Below are 25632 nucleotides of genomic sequence, written 5' to 3'. Positions count from 1 at the left end.
TCCCCCTTCCCACCAACCCTCCCCACCCCACCCCACCCCACCCTTAACCCCCCACCCCCCCCAAATTTTTTCCTCCCCCTTCTCCCCAACCGCACCAGAGGGCGCTGCGGGCCGGCCCCGGCCCCGGCCCGGCTCGACGGGGCGGGGAAGGGCGGGATGTGCCTCCCTCCCTCCCTCTCTCCTCCCTCCATCCCTCCTTCCCCCCCTCCCTCCCTCCCGCCCCCGCCGCCCGGCCGGGGCTGCGCTCCCACGGTTGCCGCACACGGCGCGGCGGCTCCGAGCCATGAACCCTCGGCGGTGGCCGGGCAGCGCGCCCCGCAGCCGGGCTCTTCCCTCGGGACGTTCCTCTGGGGGACTAAAAACTCTGTGGATACAATGAAGTGGCTCTGGGACTCTTGGGGTAGCAGGAAAAATTAAATAAACCGATGTAAGTTTCTCTCTTATTTTCGTTGTTGGTGTTGGTGGTGTTGTTGCTCGGTAATAATAAATAAAAAAAAAAAAAAAAAAAAGAAAAAAAAAAAGGAGAGCCAAAGATGTTTGGTCGTGAAAATGTTGGAGGAATTTGGCATGTTGGGATTTTGCCTTCCCCTAAAGTTTTCCCCTCGAGGTGGGAGCGCTGTCCCGTCCGGGCAGGGTGGCGGTGAGGCTGCCGGGCTGGAGGAGAGAGAAGTTGGCTCAGCAAAGCTTGCTCCGGGGTGTAAAAGTGGAGGAGGTAGAGATGTAGGGTTTGCTGCTGAAGGGGAACTCTGGCTGGGAATTTGTCTAGTTTCTGTCTCGCTTCCGCGTCCAGAAGTGCCGGAAAGAGATAACAACACAGAAAATACTCTGCAAATTGTTCGGTAATGTCATGTGGTGTCGGATGTCTTTGAATGGAAATTTAGTGGCACGTTTTGAAGGGAAGAGATGAGCTAGAATGGATATTTCTGCGGTGGCAGGGAAAATTAATCATTCTCCTGTATCATGAGAGTACTACAGATATTACTTATAAGAACTGTCATAATATATTAAGTATATATCTTAATAACACCACTCACCTCAAAGCCATTTGTAGAACACCCGGGCTTAAAACACTTGGAGTTTTTAACGGCATACATTAAAAACTCCACTTGGCTTGTGCAAGTGAAAGGAAAACAGGGAGAGCTGTGCTGCACTCCGGCAAGGTGATCATGATTTTATCAAGGCAGCCCCGGGGGGAACAGTGACATACTGGGAGCACCGCGAGAGAGAATGAAAGCTAAATTAAAGCAAAACTTATGCAACCAAAGTGTGGCTGCAATGGAAATATATTAGACTTTTTAATTATATTTTTTCCTGGAGATTCGGGTGAGGAGGTGGAGATGAGCTTCTAAAAAGTGGAGAAATACACGAGCCGCGTGCACCTACGGCAACAGGTTTCGTTTTGCTTGGAAAGGATGAGCTGAGCTTTGTGGGTGCTTGAGCTGAGCCCTTCCAGTTGCAACTGGGGCAGCTGCTGATCCTGCAGACGGGCGGCGGATCTGGAGCTGGTGGCCCCGATTTCTCCCACAGCTGGGGCAACAAGCAGCTCTTCCCGAAATACAGGGCGTATGGTGGAATAACCGCGGCGATTCAAAGAGGATTTGTCAATACTAAAAATAAACAGGCCCGCAGATGCGTCCTAAAGGGTCATGTCCAGTCATAACATTTTCAGGGCGGATGTGCCGATTTCACGATTTTGCTTGTGCGTGTCCTGTCCAGGGTGCTGAAGTTCATTTTGCTGCTATTTCCCAGGATTTCTGGGCTTTGCAGAAGTGGTTTTTGGAGGCTTCCTCTTGGGTTAAGGCAGTGGAGGTTGAGTTGGAGGGTCCCCCCTGGGTGGCATGACGAGGACGCAGGGATGTGTTTTCAGACACGTATATTTGATCCGTCCTTTTGGCGTGGGAAAGCAGGCCAGGTGGAGTCGCAGATGGATCCAGCAGATCCTATAAGCTTTTGGTGGCAGAGAACTGGAAAGGTCAGAGCTGTAAGGCAGTGAGGAGTGAAACCCCCGTATTCTAATGGACTAAGAAAGTGGTGTTTTTGAGAGTACTGCTGCTTATTGGTTTGGGTGCCTTGCCTCCGATGAGATGTTGTCTGGTTCCAAAAAAGTTGCGGGGAACCCTGTGTTGGGATGCGATAGGAATGATGCAAATGGGATTGGAGTGATGCCCAATGATTTCGGTAATATTTTTGTTTTTCTGGTGTAGCCTTTTCAAATGGCAAACACAGCTGACGGAGACCTTCAGAAATAGAGGGTGCTTAAGAAAAAAAGCGTGTCTTTTGGGGGAAAAGTGTCTCAACAATTAAGCAATGGAAGCCTGTGCTGCAAGTTGTGATATTTTTAGATTAATGTGCCAAAAGGTCTCAGCTTTAAGTAGTGGGGTTTATGTAATCTTTGGTATGAGACAGATCGCAGTATTGCCAGAAATAAGCATAGAGGAATATGCTACTTAACTTGTATGTGTTTGGAGTTTCATGTTGTAATGTGTTTTTTCTCAGTTCTTGAAATTAATTCTGAATCCTTTTGTCATGCAGATTTGTACTTTTTGTCTAGGACTCTCAAAGGGCTTTAGAAACACAAAGGATGAGATTTTGATACCTGTGTCTGCATGGAGAAGTAGTTTATGCTGTGAGGAGTGCTGTAGATTTAAAGCATGCAAAAACTCTGTACAGTATGGTTGAGAACTGATATTGTTTCATAGCCTCAGTCACTTGTTAGAGATCACAGAGGAACTCAGTTGCATCATTGGGTATGTAGCCCAAATATTTTGACCATGAAGGGTGTATGTAGATCATGAGGCTTCCTGCCTCTGAATGACAGCTTATGGGTATAGAGTTTAAAACTGCAACACAGAGGAAAGCATTGTATTCTTGGCTTGAATCAGAAACTAGCCTCTGTTCGTGCTATGATGGACTAACCCCCATGGGACCAGTTAACACCTCCTAAGACTTCTACAGGTACAGAAAACAGCTGAGTAGTGACTGTGTTCTTGATTTAAATGCATAGTCATATTTAAAATTTGTATTGATAGAAAATGACATTCTGAAAGGCATAGAAGATTTATGAACTATAGCTAGTTTTAACTTCTTTAAAAGTCTTATTTTTGGTGTTAGACAAGTATTTATCCCTTCTTTACTATTTCCAATTTAGTATCTGAAAGGAATCTTCTGCACATGTATGTGAGGAAAGAACATTTTGGGTTGCCTATTAAAGTGTGTTGAGTGGTTATTCAGAAATCCTGGTCATGCTTTGTGGAAGGAACAGCTTATCATCTATCACCTCCTCAGATGTCTTTGTTTTTTAAAGCTCAATTTGAAAAACATAGAAGAGACCTGTTGTTTTCATAGGGTGGTTGCTCAGTTCTTCTTTAAAATTACTACCTTGTAAGTTGTCTCCAATCGTCTTCAAGAATTATTTTGGAAAATTATAGGTCTGATAGTTAAAAGGTGGCAACAAGTAATTTCTCACTTCTGTTAAATAAAAATCATGTTTTACAAAGGCAGTGTCTCTCTGAAGTATATACTTGACTTCTGCTTGTGTTACATGCTATCTTGTGGTAGAGCCTTAATCAAAGTATGAATTTATATTTTAAATTCTATCACAGCTTCTCCCTTTTGTCTACAATGACTATTGTTATTGATGCCTGAAAGTGCCCAAGGCTAGGCTGGATGGGGGTTTGGGCAGTCTGTGCTGATGGGAGGTGTCCCTGCCCATGGCAGGAGGATGGAACCGGATGGTCCTTAAGGTCCCTTCCAACCCGAGCCATTCTTTGATTCTAACCTGGAGGAAAAGACACGAAATCACTCGGGTATATCCCTATGTGCTTACAGTGGATATCTATTCCATGGTATCATATATCTCTGCAAACAGATCAGATAAGCATCTGTTTGTTTATCATTAAAATAACCATCATCCTTATGAACACTGACCAATACAAAACCCTTGCTATATTTCTATTGATCTTGTTTTATTATTTATTTTGCAAACCAAACTGATGGGCCCACTTTGACCTGGCTCTGTCTCTTTGGGTTTCTCTTGCAAAGTGACAGTTTCTAAATCAGGAAGGAAATCAGGTCACATTTCTGGCTCTGCAGGATTTATATCACTGCTCTTCTTTCAAAGTAATTAGAGTTACTAATAATGAGGAAAAGAAAACTTTTCCAGAACTGGTATGTCCCTAACCCCTCTCTCCTTCTTGCTGTTTTTGTGTCACAGAAGAGATCCCGGTAGTGCAGAAAGTTTGTTGTGGAGGATCCTTTTGCTCCACCATTCAGACTGTGACCTCCTTCAAGTTAAGCTGCAGGTGATGTGGTCACTATTACAAAGATGCCTTCCTTTCCTTATATTAACAGTTTCCTTCTTTATTCCCTACTCGTTCCAGTATGGTGTTACTGGGCCATCTGTGGGCGTCCTGGTCCCAGTGGGTGAGCTCCCACAGTGGAGCTGCTCAGGTTTCAGCTTGGGAGAAGAATGAGGAGACACTGACAAAGAACTGTTCCCATCCTGGTCCCTGAGCAGGCTGGGGACAGAGAAGGGGGACAAGATAAGGATAAGAGACACAGTGGTTTTGTTAAATACGTGTAGTGCCAGCTATCGTGGTCATGGTTTGTATCCCTTCTTCACAGGCTACTTATCAGTCACAATTCACTGCAGCATACTCCCAGGAAAGCTGGCAACTGAACGACAAAAATTCCCTCTCCTTTAATATGTCCACCTTTGAGGTGGGGCTCAGCCTCCTGCAAGGAGGTTTGCAAACCCTTTGTGTGCAAAATTTTCGTTCATGTCGAAAGACCCCTTATCTTTCATGGCAAAAACATGCCTCCCTGCTCTTTGAAACCAACAAAGCCATTTTAATCACAATTCTGCATGACAAAAATGGCTTGATTTTTTTTTTTTATCATAATAGTGCAAGAGCTTTTATAAATACAGAGATACCACACATCAAATAATAAAGTTGTACCAAAACAGGCTGAAAACTTTAAAATTCTGTTCAGCACTGAGTTTCCCTTTTCCTTTTTTTTTTTTTAATTGAATTTAATTTGAATTTAATTGATTTTAAAGTGAGAACATTCCTTATTTACCCTATAGGAAATAAGTCTGTTCCTTATCAGATTGTTTATTTCAACTTTCAGCTTGAGTTGAACTTCCCTGGCTCACTAAGCATCCACTAAAGAGGTTTTTGCTGCAGTGCTAGAAAGCCCTGCCAACACGTTACAGGTTGTTTTTTAACCTTGCTGGATTCCTAAGAAGCTAAAACTGCTGTGCATCATTTGGAAGTTATCATACTTTACTAACTTTAGTCTAACTCCAGGATTAGTATGGGACATTTAAAATGTCATACTGATGGTCAATATTTGAGTGTATAACACTGAAAGCAGACTGTGGGCATGAGTAAGGTGTCTATGCTGGAAGTAAGGAGTGTCTCTCAGTAGTCATGGAGTTTGTAGGCTGATTTTCACCAATAAGCCAGGTTTTAGAGTTTTGGAGGGGTTTTGTCTTGGTGGGGTGCAGTTGTTTGTTTAGTGTGGTTGGTTTATTTTTTTATTATTTTTGTTTGTTTGTATGTTTGTTTTTTGTTCTGTTTCTAAATGCTTTTGAGAAAAATTGAGGAATCTGTGCAATAGGAAGGTATAGGAAAACTTGCTCGTGGACAAATTCTTTCAAGACCCATTAGCTGAAGATAAATTAGATTCTAAGTTTTGAGGCCAAAATCCATTCTCAAAGACTCTATTATTCATAAAGTGATTTTTCAAAGATTCTTTTTCTTATCGTAATGAAACATTCACTTTACGCAAACAAATGGGCAGTGTTGTTTGTGTCTCAGCGGCTCAATATGCCACCATTACCCCTGGCTGGCTTACAGAATACTGACAAGAGGTTTAAAAGTCACAGGAGCCAGATGCCCACTTGGCCCAGGGTAATCAGAACAGGGCAGCACAGAGGGATCATTTCAGGTGATTTTCAGTGAGCAAAATCCACCCCAGTCAGAGCCAGCTCAGGTTTTGTGCCCCACTGCCAGCCCACTTCAGTCCTCAGAGGAGCATTTCTGCTGCTGGGCTATACGAGGGCAGCCATTGCCCTGGGGAAATCCCCAAAAAACATGAACTTTTCAAAAAATCATGCCGGTGACAATTAAATAAACCAGTAAGTCCTCACTGTTGTGTAAAGCTCAAAAAATTGAGCAAGTCTGTGATGAAAATTTAATTTTTTCCTCCATGATATAGCCACCTAAAAGGGGTAGAGGTGTTAGGGGGAGGCTTTGCACAGTGGTGGGAAACTCTGCAGGTGCCTGTGCTGCTGGAGATGCAGCACAAGCTGCGGGACAGCACGGGTGGTGGAAAGGGAGCATGAAATGATGAGAGAGCTTCAGCCCAGCTTGCACAGCTTGGAAATGCATCATTAAAGCATTACAGCCTGACCTGTAGACAGGCATTTAGCATCGTCCCAGGTCTGACACGTTAGTAGCTGTTACATAATGCACAATTATAAAATCACGCCAAAGACTCTTTAAAATACCTGCCTGATTACAACTGGGCAATTGCGCTGCTTTTAATGGGGCTGGGTGCTGCGGGTAAGGTACCCCCTGCACCAGTGCATATTCCCCTCCCTGGCAGCTTGAAATACTTTGCCAGGTGGAGCTAACAGTGCCATTCCCTTGGTCAGGAGAAGATCTCCTCCCTCTAAAGCTTCCTGGTGCTTGTGTCCTCATCCTGGTTCACCTGCCCATGCCTGCTCTTACATTACAGGGGTTGTCCTTTGCGTCTGGAAGAGGGTTTCTACCCACCCCTGATCCCCAGATTTAGCACAGCAAGCACAGCAGCGTGACGCAGCCACTTCCTTGCCCTCCCTGGGGCCAAGCACATCATCTCTATTGCCTCGCTGGCTGGAGTTTGAGGCCGTGACATCGAGTGATGTGCAGCTTCCATGCTGCTGAAGGGGCTGGAGGCAATAAGAGGGGTTGGGAAGCACTGCAAGTATCTGAAGGATTTTTTTTTGGTCTTTATCTTTAAACAGTGTTTCATGTTGAAAAGTCTAATCTCCCTCAACACATGCATGTAATTCCCATTCATGTGAGAACAGAGGCTGCTGCCGGCATGCTCAGGAAATAACCCCGTCAGAGCTGTGGTGCGTGGCAAAGTTACCCGTAGCTTGCTGAAGTCCTTGTCGCTTTTTCCTTCCGTTCATTTGTCAAGCAGAGGGCTGGGTTCTGCTCTCAGCTCCATAAATCCAGATCGACTCATCTGACTTCGGTGGAGCTAATCCAGATTTGTGCAGCAGCTTCCCCGAGGACTGCCCGGTTTCGCTCTGGGTGACAGTTAGTGTGCCAGTGTCAGAATACATCTGATCTAGCCAGATTCCCTGTCTTGAATCATTAGTTATTCCTTGGCAAAAGTTTCTCAGAAAGAGCTGTTGTATTTGAAAACAATATACAAATTCTGTTGCTAATGTTAGAAAGTACAGGATTTTTTTTTCTCTTACTGTTGAAACTAAATATAATTTGAAAGATAATGTACAAGAATTTAAATATAGCATGCAATTATACATTGCATATGAATAGTTTCTCTCATTTTTAACATGCTTAGATTTTTTTTTACCAGTCTTTCTCAGCAGACAGCTGTTAGATAAAGAGAGAGAAGTGAATAGTTGTTATGAAACGACATGTCATAGCTGAAGGAAAAAAAAAAAAAGAATCATCATATGAATATCAGAGGAAAAAGACAGAACAAGTCATCTCTCACTTCCTGTGCCTTTTGCTCCCGTCATGTCCTTTCTTGGCACTTCGGAACTTTAGCTGAAGAAGTAATTTTGTTCCTGAACATAATGCTTAAGATCTGCAACAAATTTCCATTGCACTCCTGTTCTGTCTGTGTGCAGGGAGTTTTGAATCAAGGCTCTGAATTCTTTACAGGAGGATAAAAGTGGAGTAGAAACCTTCCTAGGAAAGTCTGTGGGTTCTTGAGTTCCTTTACATTTACTGAAAGTCTTGTTTGAGTTGTGTTGGGCTTTATTTCCTGTGAAGTTGCCTAAACTTGTCAGTTCCCCAGAATTTTCTCACAGTGTCCCAACAAGCAGCTGCAAGGTGTACGGACGTCCACCTGGGTGCCCAGGGTGGCTTGGGCAACCTGCTTTGTCCTGTAGCTGTCAATACCCCAGAAACACTGCACTGGTTCACACATGACCTTTTTTGGGGTATGGAGGTGGCAAAAAAAAAAAAAAAGATCCCCAAACTTAAATATATAATAATAATAAAATACTCATGGTGACTCCAGACTCCTGGGAACAGAGGAAGTGGCTGAATATGAGGTTATGGTCTGAAAACACTGAAAGATTCTGGGCTGTGGTTTTCTTTTATTAATTAGCTAAAGTGATATTCAGAATCTGAAACCAAGGCTTTTAGGCACATCTCTGGTGCCTAATTCTGCTGGCTGTCTCCTTGCATGGTGAATCAGGAGACTGTTTATTGAAGTCAGTGATGCAGTGTCAACGTAAGTGCAACATAAGGGAGATGGGGGATTTGTTTACGAGCATAAAAATCCCCTGGACAGTTTAATACTAACAGTGAAAATTACTGAATAGCTGCAAAGCACAGGCTTTAAATGTAGCTGAAATAAGTTTTCTGGAACATTTCCAGCACTATTTTAAGGGCCTGATCCAGACCCCAATGCAGCCAAAGGTAAAGATCCTTTTGATTTCTTTGGATCAAGCATTGTATTTCTGAAACACCATTCCTGTTCCTAGAATTTTCTAAAGGTGTCTTTCAGGTGGTTTTTGATTACCTATTAGGCCAGATGTAATGTCTTTTGTATTCCTTTAGTTCCTGGATTGGTTAAGTATAAGAAGGAAATTGCATAATAATTCTGTTGTGCAACACATTCTAATTTTCCATGTGCTTTTTCATTGGACAAGATGTAGAAAACTATCTTTTGTTGCCTGTTTTCCCAAAGAAAATTGTTTTTTCCATTGCCCTTACTGTGCATCTGTCTTGTCCTGTAGCTTTTGAACCTGCTGGATTATTTGGCTCAGAGATTTAGGACTAGAAGATATTTGGATTGTGTGAGTTTTGTCAAAGGAAAGTGTGATCCCAGATAGAGAGTGGAGAGACTCAAAGAAAGGTCTTTTCCAACCTAGATGATTCTATCATTGTAAAGAAGGTGACTGTAGGGTGACTCAGCCACATAACTTCATGACAGCCAATCCCCCAGAGACCCATAGGGAAGCAGATTATTTTAAGTAAAGTGAATTGTTCAAAAAATTTTTAGTGTATTGTATTGTATTTTTGGTATCCCACTGCCAGGCTGGTGTCCACTTAACCTACATTAACCAGGTTCATGAGGTCACATAATGCCAGGTGTAGACTATGTAGAGCTAATTGTATAGTTTTAAAGGAGATTGAGGGAACAAAGCCCTGCGATTTCATCCCCTTTTAAAATCACATCTGAAAAGACTCCAACATAAAAATTTGTGCGTGCAGCTGTGAGAGTTTGTGGTCCTGATAAAGACCAGAAGAGATGAAAGAGGGGTATATATATTGTCCCAGAGGACCATGGCCCTCCCTCCGCTCTAATCCTGCCCCACACATGGCTAAGACTGTATGCATGCCTGGGAGATGTTCGTCTGTACTGGCACCACATCAAGTATGAATTACTAACCATGTATATACATACAAATCTATAAAAATCAGGAATAAAGCAGAGCTATTGAAAATGCAATTTTCAGCTGCACCAGCTGGAACACAATTTCTAGCTCCACCAGTTGCACACTCCCCATTTTGCTGGGATCTGTCATCTGTGGTGTCAGATGGGGGATGTGTGCCTGCCTATTGCATGACGGTGGTGAAAATGGAGCTGGCATTTAGTGGGGAGGTACTGAGGACCTCCCCCCCTGTGCATATGCACCCTTGCAGCAAGGCTGCAGCTGCTTCTCCCATGGCCATCACTGCGAGATGGTACGAGGAAAGGGAAAATGGAGAAGTAATTCCCAGCTGACACCGTTCCTGCCAGGAGGCACCTGTGGCCAGCAGAGATTAACACAGCCACAGCAGGGACTGGCCTGGGTTCAAAGGAGAACAGAGGTGGCCCCCTTCTGCTCCTCCTCCTCACCCTGCTCTGCTACAGGCTTTGCCTTTCCTGAGCAGTAAAACCCACTTTCTGCCATTGCTTACAGACCAAAATGCTTTTTTTCCCCTATATATTGCATAGGATGCTAATTGCCAGGTGGGCTTTCTGAGCTAATAGTTGGGATATAGCCTTTAGTAATGCTTATAGTCTTTAAGTAATGCTTATCTTCTGTGAGTCTGTCAAGTTATCCATCCCCACTGTCAACCCTGTTCAGCTAGAGCAACATGCTGAGCAGCAACATGTGGCTCCTGTGAAGTCTGGTGTCTCAGTTCAAGCACAACTTGGAGATTCAGATGCTCATTTGATGAAGAAACCGTGCTAGGAAATGCAAGAGGGCAGGTGTGCCAGCATGCTCCATGTTTGCTAGCTTGTGTGGTGTTCATCATGCCAATAACTTCAGGTTCCTCAGATCCTGATCAAAACCTGGAAGAATGCGCTTGCAATGACATTTTCATCTCTCACTTCAGTGGCCTAGGATCCCATTTTGAATGCAGAGCACCATCAGTGCACCATGCTCACTGAAAATTGCGGCAGCTGAACAAGCGAAGTGCTTTGCAGCACCGCAAGGCCCAAACCAGGCCTCATGGCGGCCTGCAGCTCCCTCACGAGGGGAGCGGAGGGGCAGGCGCTGAGCTTTGCTCTCTGGGGACAGTGACAGGACCCAAGGGAACGGCATGGAGCTGGGAAAGGGGAGGGTCAGGCTGGGGGTTAGGGAAAGGTTCTGCACCCAAAGGTGGTCGGGCACTGGGACAGGCTGCCCAGGGCAGTGGTCACAGCACCGAGCTGCAGGAGTTCAAGGAGCATTTGGACCCCACTCTCAGACACAGGGTCTGGTTTTGGGGTGTTCCTGTGTGGAGCCAGGACTCAATAATACTTGTGGGTCCCCTCCAAATCAGGATGTTCTGTGATTCTAGGATTCTAGGACTCAAAATGCTGGACCTTGCACATTTAGTTGAAATATCCCTATGTTGGTTCTAATTTTCTTCCTATTGCTAGTCTGAAAGCTAGTTTTATATTCATAGCTAGTTTTGTGCATGTTTGAATGGCTCCCTGGTACATTATTTCTTTAGGTAGATTTCTATAATGTTAATGAATGTGAAAGTTGTGATTAGCACAGGAGATTATTGCTTATAGCAACTACACAATGTATTAGGCAACCCATCAGTCTTGCTGTTAGAGCACTCTGCAGAATTCGATAAGTGACATTATTTACACAGTTGCCTTTATGAGCTTGAGAAACTTTGCAAAAACGTGTTATAATCTAGGCAATAGCTTTGCTAAAAAGCAAGTTAGCTTCATCGATTGCATTTCTTCACTTTGGTTACTGAACTGCGTGCTAAAAATAAATTAAAAAAAGCCATAATTGAGATCAATCTCTAATTGATTTTGACTTGTCGTGCCCAGTTAAAAGCAGAACCGATGCTTTCTGGAATGTTACTGATGTTCAGAGACTTTGTAGAGCTGCATACACGGAAAAGCATCAATAGCAAAAAATACGATCTCTTAATTTGGGCTTCATACAGAATTTTTGGTACTTAAATGTCAGACTAAAGTTCAAGTGTTATTCAAAGTCCAGCAAGAAACTTCAGTGTCAATGAAATTCCTGTTAAAACTGTCCTGTGAGGCTTTGCTGCCTGTAAAGGCTGGCACCTTGAGCCAGAAATCACAGTGATCCATGGGCTGTGTAAGCAAAGGCTTGGCAACAGGGTGGTGGTTAACATGAAGAGCCTCTGATGGGGTTATCCATGGTGGGATCTGTGCTCTTCACGCAATGAAAGCCAGCCTCAGCTGCTCCACAGCCGCTTTGGCTGTGGGTCAGACAGGGACAGACGCCCTGAGGACAGCCGGGACGGGCTGCACGGCTCCATGCTGTCCCCGCACAGGGCTCACGGTGGACTCGGGTTGCAGCTCCAGTGCTAAACATTGTGGAAAACGCTCTTTCCAAGAAGCACGAGGTCAGGTGGGGACCCATGCACTGTGTCCCGCTCCTCCATCTCCAAAAATACTGCCCTGCTCCCTCCGCTGCTTTTCTGGTTGTTTTTCACTGGACCGCCAGCCCTGTGCCCCAGGGACGGAGGGAGGGGAGAGCCAAAGCAGAGGACAGCCTATTTTTAGGCTGACTATCTCCCACTCCCTGGCATGCTGGGTGCCAATGAGGTGGTGTCGCAGGGCGATGCTCGCCTGTCTGCAACACAGCCCCTGGAGCAGGAGAGGAGCGGAGATTTGAGCCACCTTCCTGCAGGCTGGGAGGGTCCCAGTGCCTGTCTAGATCAGCAGTAAGTTTTCACCTTTGCATCTGTTTATTTCCAACTGGATAGCTTTCTCATCCCTCCCCTCGCATTTTATAACAGAGCTACATAAATGCTGTGCTGTGCAGTGTTTTCAAGCCCACTGCTTGTGCCTTTCACTTGATTTGGTAGTGGGATAAAAAAAATAAATAAATACAGGTTATAGAATTTAGGCTCAACTGCATACATCAGAGATTATTAAACTGTAAAGTGAAACTGTGATCACCTCCTCCATTTCAATAATAGCAGAGGAGTCCCCATAATTCATTAGTGTTGGAGCTAGAGCATATATTACCTAGAAAACATTAATTCAGGGAGGTGGATTTTCCATCCTTCAGTCTTTGGTAAATTGGCAGTCTTTGGAAAATCACAGTCAAATTATTTTGTTAAAAGTGTGCACGTTGTGCCTTATTTATATATCTTTTGTTCCAGTTCCTGGCCACTGGATTTCTTCTATGTTTGTCTGACAGGCTGCGAAGCCCTCTGTAATATGCAGAGTAGCAGTATTGTTGTGGCTGTGTTTGTCCAAGGGTACTGGTACAGAGGTGAATTCATCCTTTGCCTTTCTCTTTGGTATGATGGAGCTCTTTGCATCATTTACCATAAGTCTGGTTTCCAGCCTGTAAATGTCCTTGGTGATGCTTCCCTCAGCCTTTCTAATTCATCCATAACCCTTGAGTTGGCGACATCAAAACTGAGCACTGTACGGGGGCAACATTCCCATCAAATTATATTTGTGCCCTCTCAGCGCTGATTAACCAAGCCCTGCATCAGCTATTCTGCTTGTCTGGCCAGAAAGCAGAGGTGACGTTCACTCAGATCTTTCTGTTTATCCATATAAAATCCTGCCACAAGTGCTTTACAGCAGTGTTCCAAGACCTAGGAAAGCAACATTGATACTCAGAGTGAGTTCTGGCCAAGCCTCTAGTAACCCTTGGGTACAGTTATCCTGACTTGTTGATTTAAAAAGTCAAGCTGTAGAAGTTTCTGTATGTAGTACGTCTTTGTTATTTGTAAAATGGAAAAAATGTCATTCTCAGAGTGTTATTCGTCTGTTGTATTTTTTTTTCCCCTGAATACAGAACAGAAATCTGTGTTGAACATTTTTGCCTTTTCTGTGGCGTTGCACCTGACAGTACTTCCACAATACATTTTGGTCTTTGTGTTTGAAAAGTTCATTCTTGTCTTCAAAAAGGCCAGTGATGTCTCTAGCCACAGATTTCTCACTGCGTCTTTTTACTTTACTGTTGTCACCTAAGTCACTTTTATCATTCTTTCCTTCATTTTTATTTTGTTTTGTTTTATATTTTATTTTATTTTATATTTTATTTTATTTTATATTTTATTTTAATAAGCTTTGCGCAGTGACGTGTGCAGCATTTCTTTGCACCATGTAAGATATTTTGGTTGACATAGGAGAGGAGGCAGAAACTCTTCCAAGCCCTTCAGTGCCCGGGGAGCTGACTGCCTCGTCATGCTGTGGCTGGACCTTTCTCTCTCTTTGCATTGCCTGGCTAACATGGGATTTGCAGGACGATGCAGCAGGTATTTGGAGAGAGCTGGGAAATGAAGGAAGTTAAAGTCCCCGACATCTTATGAAGGGTGGAATTCTTTCCAAGTTGATAGCCTCAACAAAACAGATCTGCTTCACATCACCAAACCTTGATGCATCTCTTTTAATGCAGGACAGGCTAAAGAGGCTGCAGTCCCCCACCATTACCATATCACACATGAGGGCAGCTGCAAATAATCTCCTTTTCTCCCATAAAATCTTGTTGCATTGTCACGCCACCTTCTGTGTTTCTGCTAACATGTAGTTGGGACTTCAGAAAATGAAACCAGGGCCAGAAACAGTTGACATCCTACGGCCACTTCCTTTCTGCAGCCAAGCAGTAAGTCACATCTCTGCATCCTAAACTGGAGACTGCACCAACACAGCATCCTTGGGATGCTCACTGGCCTCAGCACTCTCTTGCTGGGCTGAAACACCCAGGATTTTGGGAGAAGCCCTCTGCTCTGTGGGAAAGCCCAGGCTGGGAGGTGAGCTACAAACACTGGGTGAATGAGCTGAGTGGTAAGGATTGTAAGGAGGAAAGGCAGCTTCACAAATTATGATTGAATCTCTACAAGCCAGTGATTTTTTCATTTACAGAAAGTACCAGAATTCAGTCTTTCAAGCCTCCTGATACTGGGGTCCCTTAGCAAGAGGCCCAAGGCCTCCTGGCTCTGACTGAACATGAACTCTGGGCTGATGCATATTTATTATTATTTTCTGTTTCATGCTGCTGATTGTCCCAGATGCAGCAGAGGAAAATGACTTTCAAATGAGAAGATTTTCATAAGCCTAGAGCATAACTGTACTTAGAATGCAAACTTTAATCAGTTATTATCTGGAAAAATGTCTAACAAAGTGCCAATCTCTGCTGGGTTCCCCAATCATCCTAACATCAGCTACAGGTGGTCCTTGGACGAAACATGACTCCCGTGTAAAGCATTCTGGGCTCCTTGTAGGGACCTTGGAGCAGGGACCACCCACCTTTCTTATGTACTCTGAGAATAATTATAAATATTAATGATAATGATTAATTTATCTTGGTCAGAAAGCTTTACTTCACTGGGGGAGCAGAGTATTTTTAGTCTTGAGAATCTCCGAGTGTTTTTGGCAACATCTTACTGTTGGATTCAAGTATCTGCTTCTTCAGTTCAGCAGTCAGGTTCCCATACTCTTGGCCAAAGGAGTGCCCCTAATCCTAAGGAGGCATTACACCTTCCAGCACCCCAAAGCACCCAGTGCTAGGCACCTTACAGGGAGTCAAACCCCACATGGGAGGAAGCTCTGCTGCAAGATCTCATATCACCCCTCACCATCCCACTGCACTCTAGGGCCACTCCCTGCCCCAAGAGCTTTTGCTCTGCACCTAAAAAATTCAGGTACCCCTGTAAGTGGTTGCAGTAAAGAGCTACCAGAGGAGGCAGTTTTTTTCAGGGCACAACCAGAGAGCCTACTTAGCATAGTTTTACAGGCTGCTAATGTGGTTTTATTGCTTCTAGGACCTGACCTATTATTGTTATGTGCTGTGGATGCTTTTATTCATTTGGAACTGATCCAGGGATCTCTAACGGAGCTTTGCACAGCATGACCTAGGTATGCCCAATGTAACACTCCTCCCATGCACTGGGAAAGATGTGTTGTTGTTTTTTTGCACTGCAACTGGGAGGCTTGGGGAATTAGGCTGGCAGCACAACTTACCTTTGCAGATGCTGTGCTCTGGATCCTGCAGGGTACTGGAGGACTACAGGGTGGGAGGAAGGGGTGTCTCCCTGCTCCCCATCACTGCACGAGGCCGTAGGTTTCTTTTTGCTCTGTTGTGGACTCAGTGTGCGTGTGCAGAGCGCTTCAGTCCAAGCGCTGGTGTCCAATGAGTCATCCCCCTCTGCTGCTAATAGAAAACTCGACAGAGCCCAGATTAGAAATGGACAAGGGATGGTTTCTCAGACTCACCTTCCCCCGCACCACTGAGCCCAGGAGTTGCACAGCCACGGCTGCTTTGCTCCATGCCCTCTTCTCCCTCCGACGGGTTGAAAACCCATGGGGGAGAGGAGGGATGAGGCAGAGGAGGGTGGAGGAAAATTCAGTGAGTCCTGGTTAGGCAAAGAGGCCTCATTCATCCTGACCCATCACCCGGACCAGCTCTGCCTTACCATTTTTCCCATGGCCAAAATAATGGATCTCAGCACTATCTGTAGTCCTTTAAGCATTTACTATGTTTTGGTGTTACTAGTTTTGACTTTCTATCCCATTTTACAGCCTCAAATAGCTAAAGTGAATGTTTTCTGTTTATTGAGCTTTTTGTGGTTTCTTGATAATTAACAGCATTTTTCTACATTTTTTCCATGCTTAAAATGCTGATCCAAGCAGTACCATCTTGTTTGTGAGGCCAATTGCTGTCTTGAGATGCCTAAACACAGATTTAAAAAATAAATAAACTTCTTTTGGCAAATGGTCACTTTTATGCCTGAATAGTCCATAGGGGCCTTGTCGGTGTTTTGCAAGTCTAAAGAGGTCTTCCTTGTTACCAGAAGTAGCAATTTCATACTGAAAGTGGCAAATTTTTGTGGTATGGACATAAAAGCTTTATATGACAATGGGATTTTGCTATTGAGCACTGGGAGCGTGGGTGCACATGTTTAGGTTTAAGCTAAATTTTGGTTCTCCCTGAAGTGGTCAGGCAGTTGGACTCAGTGTTAGGTCCCTTCCAACTGAACTACTCTACTCTACTCTACTCTACTCAAGTCCTAGGGGCCTGATGAAGGGTCTTTCTGCCCACAGTTCTCAAGAGTTTCTGTCCTCACTGCCATTTTTCCCCCTCCAAAACCTTGCTTTTGCTTCCTTCCAAGCAGGAACACTTCCCACCTAAAGAAACAGCACTGGATTAAGGCTTTTAGCTAAAAGGAGAGGAGCATATGCATGCCTTACACAGTTAATCAGGGATAGAGAGAAGGGGAATTTTGCTCTTGTGTGAGCTGAGACGTTGCTTTGAGGTGCCTCTGTCTCTGCATGGATGACATATCCACCTAGAGAAGCTGAACTCTCACCATGTGGTTTGTTATGTAAGATGATGTGGTGCTTTGGTGATCAAACACAAAAAAGCTGTTGTCTTCAGGGAGGTTGAGTTGTTCAGCCCACGTCTATGCTGCCCTCCAGTCCTCAAAATGGACCTCTGCTGGGGACCTAGCTTTTGCTCTGCATGGACTTTGTCATGCATGTTGAAGTTGTGCTGTTAGGAATAACAGAGCATTCAAAGTATTTCAGCATGAGTGGCTCTAACCCTGACCCTAGCCCCACATACCCTCTAAAAATGCAGACTCAATGAAACCGCTGAAAATACATTGTAGAGCTTAGCCATCAGAGCAAAATGCCTGTAAATATTTTTTAAAGTAATCAAAAAGGTGAAAAAATTAAGAGCAGAAGAAGGAGAAAGTGCACTGCTAGTTCAGTGGAAAAGACAATTGTACCTGCTTGTAGCAAGAACAACTTCATCGTCTGATGCGTGGACTTCTTCCAGCTTGTCACAACAAATACTGCACACCCAAGGCTATTTGTTGCATTAGCAATAAACCAGTGAACATAGGGAGCTGCAGCTCATGTTGGCACATAAGCTAGGCACCAGTTACCGCTGGCACAGATATACTACTGTTTAGCAAGGAGGAGAACTGGTGAAGACGTGAAATGGCATCAAGGACACACTTTGTTTCCCACCTCCTCTGAACTGTGTGTTGATCAAGCCCAAGTGTTAAGTCAAGCCCCAAGTGATAGCATTATCTACTGTTTAGCTAGGAGTACTCAAAAGACACCTATCACCCTACAGCTGAGGCTCACTGCACTTTGGTTATGATAGGACCAATCTTTATTCTAGGACCTGGCAGGGCACAGCAGCAGCTGACTTCAGATCCCAAATGGCAGCTGAGAGATTCCGCTAAGGAGAATCCTGTATTCAGCTGTGAACGAGTAGAGGGATGGTTTGTAGCTTAACATAGGCACCCTTACATAATGCGGCCAGAAAAACAAACAAATGAAGAGGTTGCAAATGACCCCAAGGATGCATTGCAGAGAGATGAGGAAGAAGAAAGCCCGCATTATTCTTGTTATAAGTATTTGAAGGTAGTTCCCTGCTGGACATCACAGCTCAGTCTTATTTGAGGTAAAATCACCTGGCTTTCATCAAGGTTTCTATCTGTTCCAGGGGCTGGATGACCAGAGAAACAAGTGAGCTGCACCTTGTAGAAAAGGCTTGCGATGTTGTCCTTGGCTTTCATGGTGGAACTATATAAGCAAGGTGTAAATGTCTTTGCAGCCCAGATTTCTCTCAGCATCTTTACCTCAACAGAGCTGTTCACAAGATAAAGGAATGCAGAGGCGAGGGTCATGGAGAAGGAGCAGCTGGACGGGATAACCTGTGGAAAGAGATGGTACTGCCTTGCCTTCTGATGGCAGCCTTGCAGCTGCCTTCAAGATAAGAACATGAATCCCAGAGATAGAGCAGATGTGGGCTTGAAAACCACAGGCTTGTTAATAATTGCAGACTAATATATCACAAGAGTGTCTACAGGCTGCCTTGGAATTGCTCACATGAGCACGACAGAGGGACAGAGCGCAGGGTACCTAGACAGGCTATGGACACTGATCTTTCAGACCTGCACTGATCAACCCTCAAAAAGCAATTCCACAAGCTCCAGTTTGGCCACCTACATTGCATCTTTTATTTCTTGGTTTTCAAAGCCAGAAGCGCTTCTTTGTCTGTTGGGCACTGGTTTTGAGGTGAGAGCTGCCCCCAGGAGCAGAGTTCAGCTCATGGGGGAGCATTGTGGCTGCCGAGCAGGAAGACAACCTCCTGTTGTGGGCATAATCGCTGCATTCCTTGACTGGGAGAGGAGCGGAGCAAGCCTGCCTGTGTAGGACTTACATGGAAATGGCATTTTTATGGGAATATCTGAAATGCCTGTTACAGGCACCCGGTTAAACACTCCTCTCTGTCTGGCCACAGGCCAGTCTGGAGTCCTTTGAACTTCTTGCCCTCCAGGCAGAAGCTGGGGTTGAGTTCTCCTGTTGGCTTTCAGGACACTGTTTTTGGTATTAGCCCCAGCGAAGGGAACCCAACAGCCTAAATTGTTGCCAACAAAGTTTCATGTGTCTCATCAGCCATGGTAGGGGTTTGACAGAGTTTTGTCTTCTGCAGTTTTTGTGGCACTGTGTCCACTCGCTGGCAGACCTCAGATTTTAGCAGGGATAGAAGGCGGATCACAGCTGGTAGCCAGGCAGTCTGCCAGAGCGCATCAGCCATTTCTCGTGATATTTAGCAGCTGAACTAAGTTGATTTTTTTTTTTTTTTTTTTTGGTGTGGAAGCTTTGAAACCTGTTGAACTTGCCATGTAGGAAAATGTCCTGTTAGTCCAATGCTCATTTGTAGCAAGGACACACAAGTTTGGGAGCATATTCCTGCTCACGGCTTAAAATGTGCTTTCAGCACAACATCATGCATGCACGCACTAGACCTCTTGAGAAGGTCCCAATGTCCTGTTTCTACGTGCAGATATACAACGTGGTGCATGTAGCCAGGGAAATAAAGCTAAAAGTGTGTGTAAATTCAGAGCCTGCTCTTTCAGCTCTCGTGTACCATATGCTGCTCTCGGGGAGCGTAGGATTTCAGCCCAGCAATCAGGCTCCTGTGGGAGACTCGCACTGCCTCTCTGCTGCCCTAGTCAGAGGCTTTATGTGAAGTTGCTACTGCTGAACTCAAACAAGGACTGAATACCACCAGGGAGGGCTAAATGATTTTCGTGGCCTCAGTATTCTGTATGGTGCTGCTTTAAGGGATCAATTCACATCAGACTTGGTTTCCTCTTGCTTTGGGAACTAAGTTTTAGACTTTACCATTGAAATGTGAAGAGAATAAGAGAGGAGCCAAAATATGAATCTCTGAACAGCAAAACATACTCTGCTTTTCTAAGGTTATTACCCTAAAATAATGTAAATAAAACTCATGTTGCTTTGTGACTAACAAAACTAATTCAGCTTTGTTTCCTAGCTCTTGTGACTTTAACTTGCCCTCCCAAGCCCATAGGCTCTTCCTGACCACTTGTGGGGCTAAGTGGCAATATGTGCAATGGCTTAGGGCTGTATGTCCTATTGAGGATTTATGTACATCCCTAAACTGACTGATATACTGGCTGCCATCTCTCAGAACAGGGTAGGGGTTGGAGCTATGCTGCCGTGGGGGCACTAAGGTTGATTTGTTTTACATAGCTCTTCATTTCAATAGGATGAGTGGGCATTTAGTAGATCTAAAACATCTACTTCCGTCTCAAGTATGGTTGAAATTGGCCAACGGATTCAAAAGTTATTAGAGGGGATTAAAAGACAGACAGCATGATCAGATAAGCCTGTTTCCTCGGAAAACTAGGCTAAAAAGGGAAAAAAAAATCTAGTGCAAGGACTCCTGTGATGTCCTCTGTACATCCTGTTGGTTTTTTTTTTCAGCATCCACTGTAGTTAATTCTGCAAGCTCTGAGTATTTACAAACGAGTGATGCAGCACATATTGAAGTGCTGCTCTCCTTTGCTCTGTTTACATTGCACCTAGAACACAGAATGTGGTTATCCCACTGATGTGGTATCAATCCTCTGTCTTGGGAGCCAAAATCTGTTGTGCATGCATAAGGAGTGGCTTCAGGTTAACCACATCTGGACACCCCTGTGCCCAAACAGGATTTAGTGGCCAGGAGACAAGCCTCATGTCCCTGTCCCTATTCATTAAAGGGCTGTAAGACACGCCAGCGGGATGGTCATTCTGTATCCCGGAGCAGCTGATGAGGACTTCTTCTTGGTCTAGGTGTGAACATGGACATGTTTTAATTGAGCAGGGATGTGAAACTGTGTCCAGCTCAGCCCCAAATATACACTCGCGTATCATCTTTCATAGTCAGTATCATTTTGCTGTCTAGAAGTTGCCAGTTCATAAATCAAGGTTTGCAGACCGGGAGGTGGGGAAGTCCATAAGGTATTGTGTTTGGTCTTTAGATAAGCAGCTGCCACTTTGCCTGTACAGCAAGGCCGATGGAGCTTTGATCCCCCAGTACATTTCAGAGCAAGCACTGCTAGTCATGAGCCCACCATCCAGGAGGAGTGAGGGAAAGGGGCTGGGTTTAATGGAGCCTTTCATCAGAGAGAAGGATGCTGGAAGGAAAGGCAGCCACAGCTGCAAGAAGAAAAAAGTCTGTGAAGGTATTAGGACTTGGAGTTTTATTTCAGGCTACATAAAAGCATATTCTGGGAGGTCAATTTTTAAAAGTAAAGTAAAGGCACATGGATAAGGTTTGGGCTTCTGCATTTCTTGGTGTTTCCAGCCCAGTTTTTGCATTCCTGTTTATATCACAAAGCCAGTAAATTTTCAAGCAGACACACAAATCCAGAAATAAAAGGAATAGCTGGTCATGAACCTGCCGCCCACATACATAGCCAGTGAGCCAGCTGGGTGCCAGCACTCCTCCCTCCCTTCCTGCTTCTCTGACATCCCTGTTGGCTCAGCCGTCATGACATGAGTGAGACATTACTGAAATCCACGAGGCAGATTTCCAGAGCAGGGTTGGGAGTGAACTCCAGAAAATGGTCTGGGGAGACCACCTTGGCTTTCAGAAGCTGTAGTGCTGGGATTCTGGTAGCTCCTGAGCATCATCAGGAAAAAGAGTTTTTATGGCTCAAAATCAGTGCTTTGAATTCTTTTGGATGAGCTGGTAGACAACATTGTTGTCAGAGGTGATGGACATCAGATGAAACTCATACTTGACAATGAAACGATTCTGTCTGGTGCTTGCTTGGGCTTTCAGACCTCCTGAGTGTGTCTTGACACAGCTCATGGTGTAAGCCGCCTACTTGCACTTCTTGCATGGGGAGGCAGAGAATGGGCATCTGGGCAAAGCCTAGGAGAGCTGGGATCCCCTCCTCCTGCTGGTGGAAGAGGCAAATAACTTCAGACCATTCTGCCCTTCATTCAGTTCACGCTGTGTTTGTCCAATGGTAAGCAGCAAAGTAATTGCATTTGTTGCCTCTGGGTGCTGCTGTCAAAGAATAAAAAATAGCAACAGGAATTTCTGGGGCTGGGCTTCAGTTCAGAAGCTCAAAAAGTTTGTACGCACTTGAAAATCCCTCCCTGCCCTTCCTTCTCAGCTGGATATTTAACATTATGAGGGAACACTTGGTACCATGCCTAGTCCTCAGGATTAGTAATTTGCTTTGTTGTGTGTGTTAATCTAAAGCCCCTGGCTATGCAGCAAAAAGTCAGCCAAGTTCCCTTCTTGGAGAAGTCTGGGAGGAGGTCATTAATCTGGTGTGCGTAATGAAGCACTGTGCTCAGAAGGGTCATTATCTGCACGCTGCCAGCCTGCCGCATGGAAAGGACTGAGCCACATTTACCCTGATGGCATCAGGTGTGCAGCTGGGAGGAAACCCCTGCAGCAGCCAGAGGAAATCTCGAAAAATGGCTCGCTGTCAGAAAGCAGTTTTCCTGCTGAAGTCTGCCCTCTCCTTTCCTCCTGGGATCTGCGGAGCTGCTGCCTTTTAGCAATTTGCTCTCTGGAAGAGGTTGAGAGTAGATGGCTTCTGCTCCTGCGTTAGTTGGGGTAGGTTTATGGGGTACGTGGGTGCACACTGTGCTGCCCAGGAGTGGGTCACAGCTTGGGTCTAAAGGCTGCAGGATGTTTTTTTTTATGCCTCTACCCAGGTCTTGATCTCTGAGCAGTTTATATTCTCTGTATCTGTTTCTACCAAATGCTTCCCCCGCCCAGCCACCTGCTGAAACTAACCCAGGCTCTTTGGTTTCTTTTCTTGCTAATTTGTGGTGGTGCTTTTTTATTTTATTTTATTTTTTATTTTCATTTTTTATTTTTATTTTCTGTGCTGCAAGAGGTATAGCCTCATATAACCTAGCTCTGAAAGACTCCCAATAGCAGCTCCCTCCCATCCTCCCCATTCCCGTTTGTCTTGCATCTCGTTTGCAATTGCCATTATTTCATCCCTCTGAGGCACCTACTGCTAAGGCTCCCCCCCAATGATGGATGCTGACAGACCGGATGCATAAATATTAAGAAAGGTGAAGAGGCAGACTTGCAATTTCTGTGTGCAGAACAGAGGTGGAGATGCTACTTTTAGAGCTGACCAACACAACTGCAGCCTGGGCTCCAGACTAGAAAGCCTATAGATGCAAGTTAGGCGCAAGTTTTAGCTGGGACTGGAGCTGTGCATCTTGTGCCAGCGAGGCAGAGAAGCAAATATGCTGGTTATACCGGTGATTTTCATTGGACTTAGGGCTTAGTCAGGAGACTGATCTGGTCTCTAATTGTATCCTGTACCTTGTCTAATTTCTGTTGCTGGTAGGGTGAGACAAATTTGTGCCTAGATGGTCTTACAGATTTTCAGTTTCCTGCATCTTGACATGAAAAATCTGATGTGAACATAAGCCCCTGTGCATGGCCCTAGAAATGATTATGTTAACCGTCAATCTGGTACATTATCCTTGCAGTGCAGTATCACAAGTCACCTGTCTATGTGACCACCTTAATAAATCAGTGTGTGACCGCCCGGAATTGCCAGAGGTTTGGTATTATCAGAAAGCCTGATGGCAATATTCAGATACTGAAGGAACAAGAAAGTCTTGATTACCGCTGAGTTAGCTGTCTCTTCTCTAATGCTGTTTCCAGTTCAACGGATGTCTTGATAATAGTGTTTGGTCTGAAGGCCATAGACTTATTGATGGTCACAGATCAAAATACCATCACTTCCAATAAATTATGCTGCCCTATTTCTGTTAAGAAGTACACCAAGAAACAACATCTATAAAAACAAGGGGAAAATATGAGCAGTCTCAACAATGAATTGTACTGCTGCTACCCAGAGCAAGAGTGAACACAAATGGAGTGCATTTCCAGAAGTGAAATTTGAGGAATGCAAATTTGAGGCTAGCAGTGGTTCTGTGTTGTGGACCCCACAGTACAGTGAGGATGGTGTTGTTTTTGGAGGATCCCAAATTTCCTTGCCTACATGTCCTTCTGCAGACCTCTTTGGCCATTTATCCTACCTTGGATCAGGTATAGTTTCGAGAATTTGAGGATAAATAGATTAGGACTATTGCAAAAAGGCACTGAATGTTTTTCTTACATCTCAGGATAATAATGCCAGAAGTTTGTGATGGACCAAAATAGTTTTAATGTTCACAGTGTCCCAAACATCATCTCTCTGTTATTACCTCTGAGCGTGAGGCTGAGACTAGTGTGATCACACAAAGATCTCAATATCCCTGTAGCCAATACTGTAAATTAATACTTTGTAAGATCAAGGTTTGGGAATGTACAACAATCCTCATCTTGCTAGGACTGATCTCTCAGACCAGTGTGGAGTATGTCAGAGATCTTGTCACTTTTCCAAGGTTCTCACCTTGTCACTACTCACTGTCTGCAGGCAAAGGGAGGCTCACCAATCGAGCATTTTCCAAAAATACTAACTTTCACTTAGACAAAATGTGCAAATTACCTTCTTTCATTTAAAACTCACAGAGTGTATTATATTTTTGTAGGAGGAAACAGATTGGAGGACATCTTGTTTCAGAGCATGCAAAAAACTAACCAAAAGTCTGGAATCACTCACTTCTGTCCACTTACTATCAATGAAACATAAAAGCAGCTGTTTGCACAGTCCAGGTATTTCCTTAAGATGAAAACTTTTGCTCCGTGACAACCTATGAGCATCCATTAAAGCACAGATTGTGGAGCAGAGCAGATTGTGTGGTTCTGCCCATCTGCACATCAGATACCCGTACTTACTTTTTAGTAAGAGCAAGGAGCTGGATGTAATGTCATGCAGTCATAATTCTTGGCAGTTACTATAGTTCATATGTTTATAGGAAGCTGAAGCTTTGGAGCATTTATCAGATCTCTTTACGCTTCCTGCATTAGTGCTTGGGTGTTTTGTTTTTTTTTTTTTCAACTGAGCTCTCAGGCTGCTGAAGCCCTCTTTGATAGGGAAAGAGCCATGTGTCCGGTGGAATGTTTTGTGGAGGAATGACTATGCGGGAAAAAAAGGGAGAACACCTTCCTGGACAAGGCATGTTTGTAAATTTAGATTTTTAAAGGAACTTTGAGAATTTAGATTTTTAAAGGAATTTTGAAAAGGCTAGAGAGGACCTCTCTCTCCAGAGTTTGGTGTGAAATAGAAGTGGCACCTGCAAGATAATGGACCCTCCCTTGGAGGGGAGGAAGGTTGTGGCAGGCTGACCTTGTGGCAGGCAGCACTTTCTGCCTACTGAAAGTGGACTGCAATGAACTCAGCTGTCAGCCTTGGGATGTCATTTAGGGGCTGGACTGAGGCTTGGAGCCACGTCTTGCAATGCAGGACATTACACAGCACCTAGAGCCAGGGCAGAGCTTCTAACTGGGCAAAGCACATGCTGTCTCATCCATGAGGACCTTACCAGAAGGCTTCAGGGGTGCTGTGTATGTACCTCCACCTTGCTGTCTGTGCTGTGGTACGGTGGCACAGTTCAGCATCTCTGGGCACCTAAGCAGGCATGTGATCCCAGCCATAAAATGAGGGTAACTCTTCTTGCTGTGACCAGCCAAGGCAAAAGGGATGCTCCCAATGGTTCTCAGCTCTTGGTATGGGCCATGGGAGCTGCAGAGAA

At 44.6% G+C, this 25632-nt stretch overlaps 1 protein-coding gene across 2 annotated transcripts in view; it reads left to right on the top strand.

The window, feature by feature from the left end:
* The first annotated feature begins 226 nt into the window (after positions 1 to 226).
* SCN5A (sodium voltage-gated channel alpha subunit 5) overlaps positions 227 to 25632 on the top strand; it is a 207351-nt gene continuing 181945 nt past the window's right edge. For both annotated transcript variants that reach the window (XM_072033864.1, XM_072033865.1), the window contains exon 1: positions 227 to 427. The gene's annotated coding sequence lies outside the window, so the exon portion shown is untranslated. The remainder of the gene's footprint in view (positions 428 to 25632) is intronic.

This window comes from Anas platyrhynchos, chromosome 2 (assembly GCF_047663525.1).
Source record: "Anas platyrhynchos isolate ZD024472 breed Pekin duck chromosome 2, IASCAAS_PekinDuck_T2T, whole genome shotgun sequence".
NCBI lineage: Eukaryota > Metazoa > Chordata > Aves > Anseriformes > Anatidae > Anas > Anas platyrhynchos.
The sequence above is the reverse complement of the archived record's forward strand: the minus strand, read 5'-3'. Positions and strand labels throughout refer to the sequence as shown.